The sequence below is a fragment of the Mesocricetus auratus genome, unplaced genomic scaffold, assembly GCF_017639785.1.
Source record: "Mesocricetus auratus isolate SY011 unplaced genomic scaffold, BCM_Maur_2.0 contig_5472_pilon_obj, whole genome shotgun sequence".
Taxonomy (NCBI): Eukaryota; Metazoa; Chordata; class Mammalia; order Rodentia; family Cricetidae; genus Mesocricetus; species Mesocricetus auratus.
In genome coordinates, this window is record NW_024433167.1 from 1 (window position 1) to 15,293 (window position 15,293).

A 15,293-nucleotide genomic window follows, 5' to 3' on the forward strand; every position below is an offset into this window, starting at 1 on the left:
ATGTGAGGAGCCGCCCTCGCTATCGCTATCGCCATTAGAAGATGGCGCTGACATCTGCTGTCAGTTGGAGTTTACCGTTTAAGCTGTGCCTCACCCGTCATCTGGGGTGATGAGCAAACCACCAATCCCGGCTCTACACGTCTCACTCGGAGCTCCTAGGCTTATATAAGGGGCTGGGTTTCTTAGCTTGGGGTCTCCCTTTCAGAAGCTGATCATCTATCTCTCAAGATGCATTAAAGCTTTACTGCAGAAGGATTCGAGTGTCCTGCGTCGTTCTTGCTGGCGAGACGGTAGCGCGGGACATCTGGTGCCGAAACCTGGGAACTCTTCAACATCGACGGCGCTGCGGGAGACCCCTCGGAAGACGGGGCGGATTCAGAACTGCAGGGACGTATGTTCAGAGAGGTATGCTTTATCCTGAACACACCTTTTCTCGACTTTGGCCTTAGTTTGTCATCACCGTGGGACGGGTCAGTGGAGGCTTTGGTGCTAGTCCTGTTTGTCCTTCTTCTTCATCGTGGCTGGTGCTGACAGAACGGTGCTGTCAGTCTGGTAAAGGAGTTGAGCGCCGTTTTTTAGATAAGCCGCCAGCGCGATGGGATTGTCACAGTCAGTGGTTACTGCCCTACAGACTGTGCTAAAACAAAGAGATCTCAAAATTGCACCACGAACACTTCAAAATTTTGTGAAGGAGGTAGATAGAGTGGCACCATGGTATGCTTGTTCCGGGTCCCTCACTGTGGCCTCATGGAACAAGCTAGGTAAAGAACTAGACAGGAAGCATGCAGAAGGAGATCTTCACTTAGGTACCAAAGCCATTTGGAAGCTAGTTAAAAACTGCTTGGAGGATGAGGCCTGTCACCCTGCTATAGTAGAAAGTCAGGGAACCTTAGAGGAAGTTCAGGATAGCATGTCAGAAACTGAACGGAGTGAGAGAATGGGAGCTCGCAAAAGGAAAGACATGTCTAAGAAAAAAGGCCCTCCCCAAGAAGTTAAGAAAGGGGGAGAGAAAGAAGGGAGTGATCATTCACCCCCTAACAAATCTAAGAAAAAGAAAAAGCCAGAATCTAGCCTATACCCTACGGTAGAGCTAGAAGCCTTGGAGCTAGATAATTCCGATTCTGACACTCTGGATTCTAGCGAAGAAGGTGGTCTAGAGGAGGAGGTGGCACGGTATGAGGAAGAAAGATATCACCCTGATAGACACCAGCCGCTGAAAACAAAAATGAATGTGAGGCCACCGCCTATAAATCCAGCGGGCTCACGCCCCTCGGCGCCTCCGCAGTATGAGCTTCGGCTGAATACTGGTACTGACTCCTTTTTACCTTTAGAGGAACGGAGAAAAATACAAATGGCTTTTCCAGTATTCGAGAATGCGGAAGGCGGAAGAGTACATACCCCCGTAGATTACAATCAAATCAAAGAATTGGCCGAATCCGTTCGTAATTATGGGGTCAATGCTAACTTTACCACAGTACAGGTGGAAAGGCTTGCTAATTTTGCCATGACTCCCACTGACTGGCAGACGACAGTGAAAGCAGTGCTTCCCAACATGGGACAATACATGGAATGGAAGGCTCTCTGGTATGATGCAGCCCAGGCGCAAGCTAGAGTTAATGCCACAGCTGAAGATGAGAATCAGAGGCAGTGGACATTTGAAATGCTGACAGGTCAGGGTCAACATGCCCTTAATCAAACCAACTACATCTGGGGCGTCTATGGTCAGGTGTCGGCCGCCGCTATTAAAGCATGGAAAGCCCTCACAAAAAGGGGAGAATCCAGTGGACACCTTACAAAGATTGTCCAAGGACCCCAAGAGCCATTTTCAGACTTTGTGGCCAGAATGACTGAGGCCGCCGGTCGCATCTTTGGTGATTCAGAACAAGCTATGCCCCTAATTGAGCAACTTGTCTATGAACAAGCAACCCAGGAATGTCGAGCGGCTATCGCCCCTCGCAAAAGCAAAGGTTTACAAGATTGGCTCAGAGTGTGCAGGGAGTTGGGGGGACCCCTAACCAATGCAGGACTAGCTGCCGCCATTTTACAAACGCACAGGCGTGGAGATTTATCTAGTCGAAAAGCTTGTTTTAATTGTGGGAAAATGGGGCACCTTAAGATAGATTGTCAAGCCCCTGAAAGAACAAGAGAACTGGAGCTTTGCCGTCGTTGTGGTAAAGGTTATCATAGGGCTAGTGAATGCAGGTCAGTCCGGGATATGAAAGGGAGGCTTCTGCCCCCTATTGAAGAACCCAAGGTACCCCAATCAAAAAATGGGTCATGGGGCCCATGGTCCCAGGGCCCTCAGAAATATGGGAACCGATTTCAGAAAAGCAATCAAGAGGAAGTAGAGGCTTCCGAGGAACCCCCGGAATGGACTTGCGTGCCGCCTCCGACTTCTTACTCATGCCCCAAATGAATGTTCAACCGGTCCCAGTCCATTCCCCTGGACCTTTGCCCCCTGCCACCATTGGGCTTATTCTGGGCCGTGGCTCCTTAACTTTACAGGGACTCATTATACATCCTGGGATTGTTGACCCGTATCATAAAGAGGAGATTCAAATTCTCTGTTCTAGCCCTCGGGGTGTATTTTCTATAAAGCAGGGAGATAGAATTGCACAACTGGTGTTGCTGCCCTCCCTCGGGGATGGAGAAACCTACACTTTACAAAAAAGGGCTATGGGATCTTCTGGAAGTGATTCAGCCTATCTGGCTATACCCCTAAATGAGAGACCTACAATAAAATTGTTAATTAATGGAAAAGAATTTGAAGGGATAATGGATACGGGAGCAGACAAAAGCATTATTTCACTCCATTGGTGGCCGAAGTCTTGGCCCACTGTTGTTTCATCTCATTCTCTACAAGGTCTTGGATACCAGTCCTCTCCTGCCATCAGTGCCTCAGCCTTAACCTGGCGGAACGCTGAGGGCAAACAGGGATGTTTTACCCCCTATGTGTTGCCACTCCCTGTAAATTTATGGGGACGGGATGTGTTACAAGCCATGGGCATGACCCTAACTAATGAATACTCCCCCAGGCATCAGCCATTATGGCAAAGATGGGGTATACAAAGGGTAGAGGCTTGGGTAGGCAAGAACAAGGCAGAATTAAACCCATTACGCAACACGGAAATCGGGGTAGAAAAGGACTGGGTTTTATTTAGGGGCCGTTGAGGCTTCACGACCCATACCATGGAAAACAGAGGAGCCGTTATGGGTCTCTCAATGGCCTCTATCCTCTGAAAAATTAGAGGCTGTCACAAGATTAGTGCAAGAACAGGAACGGCTGGGGCATCTAGAGCCTTCTACCTCCCCATGGAATACACCAATTTTTGTTATTAAGAAGAAATCTGGGAAGTGGAGATTACTCCACGACCTGCGGGCCATTAACAATCAGATGCATCTTTTTGGCCCAGTTCAAAGAGGACTTCCTTTGCTTTCTGCACTTCCTCAAGATTGGAAGCTTATTATTATAGATATTAAGGATTGTTTCTTCTCTATTCCACTTTACCCACGGGATAGACCAAGGTTTGCCTTCACTATCCCTTCTTTTAATCAAATGGAACCAGACAAGAGATTTCAGTGGAAGGTACTGCCGCAAGGCATGGCCAATAGCCCAACAATATGTCAGCTGTATGTGCAGGAGGCTTTGGAGCCAATTAGGAAGCAATTTACATCTTTAATCATGATCCATTATATGGACGATATTCCTATTTGTCACAAAGAGTTAGATGTTTTACAAAAGGCTTTTCCCATGCTGGTGGCTGAATTAAAACAGTGGGGATTAGAGATTGCCTCAGAAAAGGTTCAAATTGCAGATACAGGCCTCTTTTTGGGCTCAATGATTACTCCCAAAAATATAGTTCCTCAGAAAATAGAAATTCGCAAAGACCACTTACAAACATTAAATGATTTTCAGAAACTTCTGGGAGATATAAATTGGTTGAGGCCCTTTTTAAAAATTCCATCTGCTGATCTAAAACCCCTCTTCGATCTCCTGGAGGGTGAGCCTCATATCTCCTCACCCAGAAAATTTACCCCTGCCGCCCACCGAGCCTTACAGATGGTGGAAGAGGCCTTACAGGAAGCACAATTACAACGTATTGAGGAGTCACTACCTTTTAATCTGTGTGTTTTTAAGACAGCTCAATTGCCAACTGCAGTCCTGTGGCAACATGGACCATTACTTTGGATTCATCCAAATGCTTCCCCTGCTAAGATTATTGACTGGTACCCTGATGCTGTTGCACAGCTCGCGCTTCGCGGAATAAAAGCAGCTGTTACGCATTTTGGCAGGGATCCTGATTCCTTGATTGTGCCTTATACTGCTGCACAAGTTCAGACCTTGGCAGCCACATCTAGTGATTGGGCAGTTTTAGTTACTTCCTTTTCAGGACAAATTGATAATCATTTTCCAAAGCATCCAATTTTACAGTTTGCCCTAAACCAGGCTATAGTGTTTCCACAAGTGACAGCTAAAGACCCACTCCCAGATGGGACTGTGGTGTACACTGATGGATCGAAAACTGGTATGGGAGCTTATGTGGTCAAGGATAGGGTTATATCTAAACAATATAATGAAACTTCACCTCAAGTTGTAGAATGTCTGATAGTACAGGAGGTTCTTGAGGCTTTTCCAGGACCCTTCAATATTGTATCAGATTCCTCTTATGTGGTTAATGCAGTTAATCTCCTTGAGATAGCTGGAATAATAAGATCCTCCAGCAGAGTTGCGAACATCTTTCAGAAGATACAAGCTGCCTTGTTAAATAGGAGATTTCCTGTTTTCATTACCCATGTCCGAGCACATTCTGGACTCCCAGGTCCCATGTCCTTAGGGAATGACTTAGCGGACAAGGCTACAAAGCTGGTGGCCGCTGCCTTGTCTACCCACGCACAAGCAGCAAAAGAGTTCCATCAGCGCTTTCATGTGACGGCTGAGACCTTGCGCCATCATTTTGCTCTACCCAGGAAAGAGGCTAGGGAAATTGTTACTCAATGCCAGAATTGCTGCGAATTCTTACCTGCTCCCCACGTGGGAATAAACCCACGTGGCATTAGACCATTGCAGATGTGGCAGATGGATGTTATTCATATTCCCTCTTTTGGAAGGCTTCAATATGTTCATGTTTCTGTTGACACCTGTTCTGGCGTAATGTTTGCCACGCCCCTAACAGGGGAAAAGGCCTCATATGTGATTCAACATTGCCTTGAGGCCTGGAGTGCTTGGGGAAAACCCAGAATTTTAAAAACAGACAATGGACCAGCATATACCTCTCAAAAATTCCGACAGTTTTGTCGGCAAATGGATGTTACCCATCTAACTGGCCTACCTTATAACCCTCAAGGACAGGGCATTGTGGAACATGCCCATCGTACACTCAAATCATATCTGATTAAACAAAAGGGGAGTATTGAGGATGTTCTACCCTCGGTACCAAGAGTTGCTGTGTCCATGGCACTTTTTACCCTTAATTTCTTGAACTCTGATGCCCAAGGCCACACTGCAGCCGATCGCCACAGTTTAGAGCCTGATAGGCCAAAAGAAATGGTAAAATGGAAAGATGTCTTGACTGATCTCTGGAAAGGCCCGGATCCTATTCTTATAAGATCCAGGGGAGCTGTGTGTGTTTTTCCACAGGAGGAAGAAAACCCCCTGTGGATCCCTGAAAGACTCACTCGAAGAGCTCCTTCACAACTCCAGAATAAGAAGGATGGAGGCCAAGTGGGTGATGAAGACTCTCCTACTCGGGATGATGGTTCCTAGTATGATGGGAGAGTTACGGTGGGCCATCATGTCTACCTTCCCCCTACCGATGCCAGTGATGCATAATGCCCAGGAGTTCCCTAGATTTTTCACAACTAATAGAGAGTTGGGGCTTGCCTTTTTGCCTTTAGATCCTCAGATACAGAGTTTTCAGGATGAGAGAACCTTGTCATTGGTAGGAAGCTTGTGCTTTACTGTGATTTCTTCATTAAAGGATAATTTTATTCATATGGATCCAGAAAGATCTAGTGCTAATCCTTTTGAATTAGTGGAAGCTGTACTGATCTTTCTCCTATGGCAATGATTGCTGGAGGATATAGTGAGAATGGACAGATTACTTTTGATTGGAAAGGGGCATTAGGCAACAGTCTGAGTGAGGGACAGAGCTCTGGATCATCTGATTGGTCCTCCTCCAATGTTAAGTATACCCCTTTTAAGAGAACTAATTATTCAGCTGCTCCAATTTGTGTTTGGCTGCCCTTTATTTGGGTTGTGAGTAATGATACCTTAGGTAAGAATCAGAAAGAAATAAATTGCTCTGCTTAGAATTGTTTTTATGCATTATGCTGGGATGCTATTAAGCACCCTTTTGCTTTGGTAATGTGCATGCCTCGATTTGTTCCAGTTCCTGTTGAGGTGCCAAGTAGTTTGAGTTTGTTTAGGGAAAAGCGAGATTTTTGGGATCTCTGCTATTATTGTGGGCCTGATAGCCGCCGCCGCGGTTACTGCTTCGGTTACCGCCTCGGCCCTTGCACTTTCCGCCACTGTGCAGACATCTATCTCTCAAGATGCATTAAAGCTTTACTGCAGAAGGATCCAATTGTCCTGCGTCGTTCTTGCTGGCGAGACGGTAGCACGGGACAGGTGGCTATATGTTAAAGTAGTTAGTCAGGCTTGCTTTCTGAAAACATCAAGGCTCATGATAGACACCTGACCTCATCAGGAGAGGCCCAAGTTTAGTTGCCATGGCTGGGTGCACAGCAGATTGCCTATGTAGCTCCCTTCTTAGCAACCTTAGACTGTGAATGAGACTTCAGCAGACTTCCACGGGCAAAAGACTTTTCACATCTGTCTCTGTAGACCATTGCAAGAAAGATTCCTGTGTGACTTGCCAGAAAAAGATTTGGAAGCCCATGTTGAATCTGTCTGAACCCAATAGATGCCCATTCTTTTCCTGATATTTTTGCTCAATAGGCAATGTATGATAAATTTTAGTAGGGAATATATATTAGCATTTATTGGTCTAGATTTCAGGGAGCATAGAAGTCATGTATCTCAGTGGTGTTGCTGTTGACGTATCACTGCTCAAGCAAATAGTCCCAACCCATGCTTATGCAAGCAACCCTAATTAGATGCAGACACACACACAACACACACACACACACACACACACACACACGCACATAGGAGTATTTGGAGAGTTGGCTCAGGGGGTACTTGCTCTTGCAGAGGGCCTGGGATCAGTACACAGCCCACATGTACAGTGGGGCCTGTAACTCCTGCCCTGCTTGAGTTCCTGTCCTCACTTCCTCTGATGATAGACTGTGATGTGGAAGCATGAGCCAAATAAACCCTTTCCTCCCCAAGTTGCTTTGGTCATAGGCAAAGACAATTCTGCTTCAGGAAGCCTCAAGCTTTGGGCCTAAGGCCTTCAACTGATTGGATGAGGCGAACCCACCTTCATTACAAAGGGCAATATGCCGGACTCAAAGTCTATGTACTGACTTAAATATTGCTCCAAACTCAACCTGACTTCATTGGTTTTCCTGATGCCTTTTCAAGGAAGACTTCAACGACATGCAACCTTCAAATGACTGTCATGTGTAGACGGCTAACATCAGGAATCCACTACAGAATCCACTAAGTCCTCATTCGGTGATCTGTTTAGAGTAAGCATGCTATACAGCATTTTACAAGCCTACCTTGACTTTAAGGAAATCAAATGCAAATAACAGTTATCCTTCTGAAAATCCATTGGCGGCTCTTCTGAGACATGTCATCTCCGTGATGTCATGTTGAAAGTCTGGTCCCTTTCCCCGACCAGATTTAGAAAATCAGATCTGTCTTAGTTGCTGTTCTGTTGCTATGAAGAGACACTATGACCAAGGCGCATATATACATATACATATATATATATATACATATATATATTATGAATGCCTTATAAAAATGCATTTAATTAGGGCTTGCTAATAGTTTCAAAGGCTTAGTCCATTATCATCATGGCAGGGAATATGGCGGCAGGCAGGTGTGGTGCTGGAGAAGTAGCTAAGCACTGATCCTAATCAGAAGTAGAGAAAGAGACTGGGCCTGAAAAAAAAAAGAGACTGGGCCTGATGTGGGCTTTTGAAACCTCAAAGCCCATCCCCCAGTGACACACCTCCTTCACAAACCACACCTCCTAATCCTTCTCAAATTGTTCCACCCTGATGACTAAGGTTCAAATGCATGAGCCTATGGAGGCCGTTCTTTTTCGTTGCTCTTTATTTTTTTTGTTGTTGTTGTTTTTTGGGGACAGAGTCTTGCTGTGTACCCTTGACTGTCCAATCTGTTGACCAGGCTGGGCTCGAACTCACAGAGACACACCTGCCTGTGTCTCCGGAGAGCTGGGATTAAAGGTGTGCACCACCACTGCCTGGCATGGAGGTCATTCTTATTTAAATTACCCCAAAGTCCAACAGGTTTTAAGGGAGTTGAGGGTCAGGACACAGAAATGAATCTGAGTTTTCCCAGACCATAAGGTGTTTGGGTTATTGTGACAGACTGTGCCATCAGGGAATTCTTTCTGAGAGGCAAGGCGATCTCAGAACTAGCGAGGGAAGGCACCTCCTCCAACCTCCCAATTCATTTGGGAAACATTTTAGTGGCACCTGCTCCCTCTCCACTAAAACCCGCAGAGGTGGCCTGGCTTGGTGGCGCACGCCTTTAATCCCAGCACTCTGGAGGCAGAGGCAGGCGGATCTCTGTAAATTCAAGGCCAGCCTGGTCTACATAGAAAATTACAAGACAGCCAACACTGGAACGACTGTAAATAAACAAATAAATAATGAATGAACGAACGAATCGGTAAATAAATACCAGGATGTGTCCTGCATGCTGACAACATAGCATAGTTTAGGGGGGAAGTAAAATGAAATCCAATTTGGGAAAAAACTGCATAGGTGCCAGAAATGTGCACTTCCTTAAAAGCACACACCCCACCGGACATGGGCAGCACCTTCCGTCCTGGGGCCTGCCCCGTTGGCATCTGCGTGTGGGGCAGGGCCACTGCATCTCTGTCGGTGTCCGCCTTGCACTCTCCGTCGGCCTAGCGCTCTCCGTCCTGAGACGACTTCACTGCTTTCTTTGCAGGGGACTTTTCAGGCGTGGGCTCTGGCCCTGGAGGGCAGGGTTAGCAGACGACCTTGAGGACAATCCTTGAGGATTACTTCCGTCTTTTCTCTCTTCACAGCCTTTGGATTCCCCCTCCAGCTTTTCCTTTGTGTGCGGCAGGTAGGGTGTGCAGAGCCCAAGGCTTTGGTCTCTCGGGGAGTGTGTGTGATTGCTGCCATTTTTTTGTTTTGTTTTGTTTTTCCACAATGGACAATTCCATCTTTAAAACTGGTCACGGTGGGGCGCGCTTACAGTTCCAGTACTGGGGAGGAGGTGGTAAGAGAACCAGGAGTCCATGGTTATCCTCAGCTACTTGGGACCCTGTGTCAAACAACAACAACCATCAATAAAAACCACCTTAATGAATGCATTTTGTTTCAATTTAAGGTATGTAGCTATAGTTGTAATTCCTTTTTATTTTAAATTTTATATACTTACATTTTATGTATAGGTACTATGCACGGATACCCACATGCCAGAAGAAGGCATCAGATTTTATTATAGATGGTTGTGAGCCAGCATGTGGGCGCTGAGAATTGAACTCAGGACCTCTGGAAGACCAGCCAGTATTCTTAACTGCTGAGCCATCTCTTCAGCCCTGCGATTCTTTTTTATCATAAGGAAATGGATCACTTTAGTTTACAATAGACTGGTATTGTATGAAAGTGAATAGTGGAAGCCAATTAATTAAGATAAAATATCTTCACAGTAATGGATAGATGTGTTTGATCAAACAACTGGACACACCATTTGCCTATCCATGTTGATTCATTAATTATCCATCAAGAGTTTTCTTTCTTTCTTCTTTTTCTTCTTTTTCTTCGTCTTCTTCTTTTGGCATTTCAAGACAGGGTTTTGTTGTTGTTTTGTTTTGTTTTGTTTTTTGTTTTTCGAGACAGGGTTTCTCTGTGGCTTTGGAGGCTGTCCTGGAACTAGCTCTTGTAGACCAGGCTGGTCTCGAACTCACAGAGACCCGCCTGCTTCTGTCTCTCGAGTGCTGGGATTAAAGTCATGCCCCACCAATGCTAGGTCCAAGACGGGGTTTCTTTGTGTGGCTTTGGAGCCTGTCCTTCACTAGGTAGACCAGGCTCATGGAGATCCACCTGCCTCAGCCTCCCTAGTGCTGGGACTAAAGGGGAGCACCAACACCGCCTGGCTGGGTTTTCTTCTTTAAAGAGCAAAAGGCAGAAGGAAACAAAAAATTATTTATTCAAGACTGATAATAACTCAGGATGGGGCTCCCCAAGGGAAAAGCCAATCAGCCCAGTCAGTTGGAAATCCGTCACAGCCGTGCAAGTGTGACACTGGCCAGAAGAGGGTGCTGTTTCCTGCTTGTGCAACTGTCCTCCCGGGAGCCAACATGCCCAGAGACATGGATGATACTTTCAGTCAATTACTTTTTACTGCTCTTGATTGAGTGCACCACATAACCTTTGGTATTTCCCCACTGCACCATCCAGATTGGCGATATTGAGTCACTGTGTTAATAGTGCGTAAAAGGCCTGCACCGACTCTGCTCTGTGGCTTCCCCAGAGAGATATGGTTGGTCCAACCAGGCAGACCCCAGCCAGGTGGTTTTTCCAGACCAGCCATACTCGTGCTGGCGCTGGAGGAAAGTAGAAAGCAGGAGTATCCAGCAACTGAAAGAAGAAACTTAGAGGAACCGCCCAGCCGGGGCTCGGGTATGTTTGGGAATCCTTCGGTGGTGCCTGGCAAAGCAGCTGTGCTTAGCAGAGCGGCTGCATCTGATCTGGGTTCTTAATTAGAAATGGAAACCCACATAAGTACAGCAGCCCCTCAGTTCTCATTGATAATTTAAAGCTTCCACTTTAATAACAGCTCACATGTGTGCTCTGCGAGTGTTTGCAGAGGGCTCTCCCATCACGGAGCCAGGGAACAAGGCATTTATTACTTCCAGTTTACAGCTGAGGAAGCACAGAGGGTAAGTGGTTTGCTTTGGCTTCCTGTGAGCAAAACCTGGGAGGTGACCAAAAAATCTGGGGCCTGATGCTGGTTCCGTGTTCTTTCCCTTTTCAAGAATAGACTCTCACTGTCTTAGTGGCTGTCTCCAGTGTCCATTAGTGATGAATGCATGTATGCATTGGGAGCGAGAACTTTTTTTTTATTGTGCCCAGCATGCATGCAATGCCAAAGACGAGCACACTACATACCCACAGCGGTGTAATTTGTTTTTGTTTGTTCGTTTGGGTTTTATTTGTTGAGACAGAGTTGGTTTCTCTGTGTAGTCCTGGCTGTCGTGGTACTTGTACTCTAGACCAGGCTGGCCTCGATCTCACAGATCCGCCTGCCTCTGCCTCCCGAGTGCTGGGATTAAAGTTGTGTGCCACGAACGCCAGGCCAGCAGTGCGGTTTGTAACAGGCCAATCTGGAAGCAACCCAAACTCAGACAACAGGGAATGGGTAACGGTGGGACATTTATATAACCATACATAAATAGGTGAACAGTGTCAACCATCAGAAATGACACTCAGAAACAAGCGAGATGAATGTAATGTCTGGGAAGCCAGGACTAGTAACTGGGAATGGGGTGGGAGCATGAGGAAAACTTCGGGGTTACAACTAAAGCCCTACTTACTACTCAAACTGAGTAACATGTGTGTTTACTTTATATAAAATTCACCAGACAGCACACCTAGGCATGTTTCTGCTCCTATGTTACACATATGAGATTCACCTGCCTCTGCCTCAGTGCTGGGATTAAAGGTGTGCATCACCACACCCAGCTATTTTTGTTTATTTTGTTCTCCCTCATTTTTGTTTGTGTATTTCCTTTTATAGATTTTTTCAATGTTTGAGTGATTTGCCTGTGTGTGTGTGTGTGTGTGTGTGTGTGTGTCTGTGTGTGTGTGTGTGTGCCCAAGGAGCTCAGAAGGCGGCATCACATTCCTTAGGACTGGAGTTACAGACTTGTGAGCTGCCATGTGGGTGCTGGGAATTGGATACAAGTCCTCTGGAAGAGCAGCCAGTGCTCTTAACCACTGAGCTGTCTCTCCAGGCCCTCATCTTTCTTTTTCTTTTTAATTTTTGGTTCCCATCTTCTGGGATCTCTCACTGAGACAGGAGCTCATCAACTGATCAGGCAGGCTGGCCAGAGAACTCCAGAGATCCACCAGCGTCCCCTCCCACTCTGGGGTTTCAGGCACGGGCTCCCATGGGCAGCTCTTTATGTGGATGCTGACAATAAAGTCCTAACTAACCCTTCCACCCCGAAGGTGCAGACGGAGCACCCTGACGGGAGCGGGGTGAACAACTGGAACTGAAGCTGCTCAAAAGTCTACAGCTTGGACCAGTGAGAGGGCCCAGGGGGTATAGGTGCGGGCTGAGCAAGTCCGGCGACCTTTGTTCTACCCCAGAACTCAAGTAGAGGTGGAAGGAGAGAACCGGCTTACAAAGTGGTCTTCTGACAACCACACGTACATCCTCTCACACGCAACTGTAATCATAATAATTATTATTATTTTAAGAGTTCATACCCAACCAGGCCTGGTGCAAGCATGTAATCTCAGCTACTCAGGAGTCTGAGACAGAAATATTTCAACATCAAGCCCTGCTTAGGTAACTTAATGAGACCTTGTCTTTAAAAAAAATAAGCCACAGGTATAACTTGGGGGTACTTACCTAGTATTTGTGAGGCCCTCGGTTAGATTCCCTGTACCAAAAAGAGAAGCAGGTGTTGCTAGTGAGCAAAAACAGACCCAGACTTCCTTTCCCCGCACCTGCTATTCATTAGCAAGTGGGGCTTCTTGCAACACCACCCTGGCTGGAAGAGTATTACAGGACAAAAGCATATTATGCTGGAGCTGAAAGGAACAGTCCTTCACCCAGTGCACTCTAGTGAAGCTTATCTGAGCAGAGAAGAGCTCAGGATCAGGCAAGTCCCACAAGCAGAACCAGTTCTGAGGTCTCCAACCAATAACCAGATCGTGCAGCATCCATAGACAGCAGAGCACAGGAACACCTTAACACTGCACAGCTTAGTTAGGTGTCAAAGAGTTCTTTAGTGCATTGGCTACTAGGTGTCTTATAACCAACAAAAGCCCACTATTGTGATTAAAGTCTAGGCTGGTTGGTTCATTTGAACCACTATAGGCACCTAGTCCCATAATTTAAAATATATATATTGCCCAGTGTGGTGGCATTCACCTTTAATCCCATCACTTGGGAGGCAGACTCAAGGGCAGCTTGGTCTAAAAAGTGAGTTCCAGGACAGCCAGGGCTGTTATGCAGAGAAACCCGGTCTTGAAAAAAAAACAAGGGATGGGGAGTTATTTCTATTTTGGAGGCAGAATCTCACGTTGTCCGGACTGTCTTTAAACTTGCTAAGTATCTGAGGATGACCTTGAACTTCTGGTCCTCCTGCTTGTAGCTCCCATGTGATGCTCCGTAACTTAGCTTTTATGTGATGCTTGAGACTGAATCCAACATTTCATTCATGGTAGGGAAACATTTTACCAACTGAGCTACATCTCCAACCCTACACAACTAAGATTTATTTTCATTATTTAAATTACATGTATGTGTGTGCTCATGAATGCAGGTGCCTGCGGAGGTTGGAGGCAATAGGCATGGGATCCTCTTGGAGCTGACAGTTGTGAACCATCAGATGTGGGTGCTGGGAACTGAACTCAGGTCCTCTGGAAGACCAGTAAGTGCTCTTAACCAGTGAGCTATCTCCAGCACTACACAATTTTTATTTAATAGTTGCATTTTGGATAATGATTCCATGGAGGGAGAATGTCCAGAATTTAGGAAGTGACCTCTGTTCATCATCACCATCATCTCTCTCTCTCTCTCTCTCTCTCTCTCTCTCTCTCTCTCTCTCTCTCTCTCTCTAGCTCAGGTTCATTTTTGCTTTTGTGAAACAAGTCTCACCACACAGCCCAGGCTAACTCTGAATCCACAGCCATCTTCCTGATTGCTAGGGCCCGGGATTGCGTGTCTGTGCCCAGCTCTCCCCACCCTTCTCTACAGACCTGTCAGGCGTTCTGTGCTGTGTGGGTCAGTTGAAGAAAGAGGGTCACTCCAAGATGAATTTTAGACTCTCTGGCAGCAGGGACAGACTGCTGAGCAAAAGTCTGTTTATTGATTGTTACATAAAAGTTGGTTTGGGGGTAAAACAAGTCTTCATACCAAAGCCCCTGATGTAATCTGTATGTTCTCTGAAGGGAAACATCACAAGCCTGTAACTTCAGTCCTTATTGTGTACAGTTTGCAGTAACCAATTATTCAAGACATCCAGGTGTGCCAGGACCATCTTGTGACCAAAGCATACAAAGGCTGTAACGCTCTTTCAGAAAACGGACTCCGTAGATAACACCAAACAATCACTGTTTTCCACAATGATTTCTTCAAGGTCTAAATTCTTCTAGAAAACAACTGTTCATTCAGATGTTTATCCTAGATACAATGATTCTGTTAATGTTTCCTCTACACAGATCTGCCCTGCATCTGAAGCCTTGTTATCCATGCTGTTGGTGTGGTGGTCAGATCACAAGTCCAACACCAGCGTCTGCTACATGAGAGCTTACGCAAGCCTACGTAGGCAGAAGTGTCTGAGGAGAGCTTGTTACATAGACACAAATATTTTTGCCTCTTCTGCTTTAAAGGGCTGCTGTAACTTGCACCTTCCTTTTCCAGTGAACCCCACAAATAGACATCATCGAAAGCCAAAGCTTCCTTCCACTCTGTGGTCACTGTAATTCCAAATTGTGCCATCCGTTTTTTCCAGGAAAAGTGCAGATTCTATCAATTCTAATTCATGAGAGTAGCTGGAATCCCAGATGCAGAAATCTCAAATCCTAGATGTGGTTAAGTTTGTCTAACCCAGGTGGACACCACAATCCACTCCAAGAGATCACGTGCCTTGTGGCTGTGTTGCAGCTGGTCAGATTTGCAGAAGTAGCAAGATTACTTATTCACAGAGAAGCATAGATTAGAAAAGGATACATTGTCAAGACTGACAACCGCCACAGGACCGAGGGTACTGCAGCCATGCGCGCACAGGCGACTGCACCTTCCTGCGACTGCACCTTCCTGCCTGCTAATCCAGAGCTGCAGCTTTGCAGCTGTGTAAATGACTTGTTTTTATTTTTTTCATGTGTATGTGTTTGGAGACCCTAGAACTGGAGTTACAGAG

The 15,293-nt window shown here is 46.1% G+C and overlaps 2 long non-coding RNA genes across 2 annotated transcripts; one reads left to right on the plus strand and one right to left on the minus strand.

Moving 5' to 3' along the window:
* Positions 1–8,787: 8,787 nt before the first annotated feature.
* Positions 8,788–14,649, minus strand: LOC121138437. The gene is made up of 2 exons (XR_005875447.1): positions 12,776–14,649; positions 8,788–9,457 (listed from the first exon to the last, which is right to left on the minus strand). It is a non-coding gene; the product is annotated as an uncharacterized LOC121138437 (long non-coding RNA).
* On the plus strand, positions 10,934–14,828 carry LOC121138438. Its single transcript, XR_005875448.1, has 3 exons — positions 10,934–11,078; positions 13,695–13,802; positions 14,593–14,828. It is a non-coding gene; the product is annotated as an uncharacterized LOC121138438 (long non-coding RNA).
* The last annotated feature ends 465 nt before the right edge of the window (positions 14,829–15,293 follow it).